Raw genomic sequence first — 1,908 nt, forward strand, 5'->3', positions numbered from 1 at the left:
TTCTGCTTTGGCCAGTACTTTTATTCTTGATCACTTCAAGTGGGAAGTGTTTGAGTTTCCTCCAAACCTGTCAGTTTGGGGCTACCTTACCTTAAACGGTTTGGTCGGAACGGTACTCACTGATTTGTTATGGCTGTGGTAAGTTGTTCATTTCTTTCTTCTCCCATCGCTTGCAAAGATTCACGAGAAACGAGGTGTTTTACCGGAAAAAAATTGCGTTTACATATTATTTCTTTGCAAAAGTCCATTTGCCGCAATGCTAACACACCTTATTCCGAAATGGCCGCCATTTTAGTATTCTTTTGTTTCCATGCAAATTGACCCTTGTGGCCTCGCTTTCAAACGCAGGCCAGGCCTTAAACGAGGCCGTAAGGGCCACTTTGCATGGAAACACAAGAATACTAAAATGGCGACCATTTTGGAATAAGTGTTATACTTCCCTGCTATCAGATAGCTTTTTTCTTTTTAATTTGCCAGGCGGATGGTTGAAAGAAGAGACCCGGCTCTGCCCTGAGGGAAAAGTCGGTTTGATTTAACCGCCATTCAAGATCATGGACGGTGCTGTTCAAAGCGCATGCTCCCAATTTTCGCAGCCCATGGCTTCCAGGTGATCTCGTGACGTAATTTGGAGGACTGGGAAGAAACATGTTAACGCCATATCCCACAACCGCGTGCGGCCTTAGGTTTTGTTTCGAAACTTCTTGCAGTATTTCCATCGCCAAAACTCAACAGATCATTTCGTGTCTCCCACATTTCCTGTTACTGAACAACGAACATTCAAGTGGAAACCGCCGACGTCTAGCCTCGCCTCTGTCATGTTGAATTCGAAAATAACATTCAAGGCCGCGCGCGGTTGTGGGATACGGCGTTAAATTTTTTCTTCCCAGTCCTCCGAATTACGTTACCAGATCACCTGGTTTAGACTGCTATCCTCCGCACGTTCCCTTGGGGAGACCGCATAGTTCAGTCGCGTAGTAACCGCGGCGTATTCTCAGCACTGTCAATGGGCCATTTCCGAGTTTATGTCTGCCACCCCTTCAAAGCGAGTCTAAGCGCGAAGGTTTTCTTATGAAAATTGGTTTTCATTCATATGTAAAGTAGAGCTAATTACCATAACAAAAACGGCGTACTTAGACTCGCTTTGAAGAGGAGGCAGAAATGAACTCGGAAAATGGCCTGTTCATAGACCGAATGCATAAATGGCGGCCAAAAGACTAGACTAGCCACTAGCCTCGTTTGCATGTACTAAATACAAAAGAAATGTTGCTTGAGAGCGAGGCTAGTGAGTCTAATTAGCACATAAACAAAAGAATATTTTTTTGGCCGCCAGTTATGCATTCGGTCTATTCCAGGGTAGGGGTCTCTGTTCACCCTGTGCTTCGGCTTAGCACATACGATATAAGGGACCTCCACTAACAGAGAAGCTGAACACATGAGCCAAAACTATTTTAAAACATTGCTGTTAGAGTGACATAGATTCTTAGTTGATTCATACTAACTTGATAGTATCTAAAAGCCTGCAGCGAGCGATCTGCTATTTTTCGGTTGGGACTCAAAGTGGTATTGTAGTTTTCTTGCAAAAATGTCACGATGAAATGTTGTCTTTGTTAAGTCTTCCTTGATAAAGTTTAAAATTCCGGCTTGTTTGATCGCGGTGCAAGATTTCACTATTAGAACTAACAGTGTTTTTTTTTCTGCTTAATTTTCAGGGGTTGTTATTTGACCTCTTCTTTAACGGCTACGCTTTGTCTCGGTCTTGTCGCCCCGCTGACCATGACATTTGACATGTGCGTGAGGAACGTAAGTTTTTATACTCAAGGCAACATAATGTACCTCACACAGTCACTAAGGCTCCACTCAACGTCCACTTCTTTGATGTCCCGGATGAACGTTTCAGAATTGTTTGAC

General features: G+C 43.6%; 1 protein-coding gene across 2 annotated transcripts in view; it reads left to right on the forward strand.

Moving 5' to 3' along the window:
* The window catches only part of LOC138049801 (stonin-2-like), a 13,987-nt gene continuing 12,079 nt past the window's right edge, over positions 1 to 1,908 (forward strand). For both annotated transcript variants that reach the window (XM_068896229.1, XM_068896230.1), the window contains exons 1-2: positions 1 to 138; positions 1,710 to 1,800. The gene's annotated coding sequence lies outside the window, so the exon portion shown is untranslated. The remainder of the gene's footprint in view (positions 139 to 1,709; positions 1,801 to 1,908) is intronic.

Source organism: Montipora capricornis, chromosome 5, assembly GCF_036669925.1.
Source record: "Montipora capricornis isolate CH-2021 chromosome 5, ASM3666992v2, whole genome shotgun sequence".
NCBI classification, from domain to species: Eukaryota; Metazoa; Cnidaria; class Anthozoa; order Scleractinia; family Acroporidae; genus Montipora; species Montipora capricornis.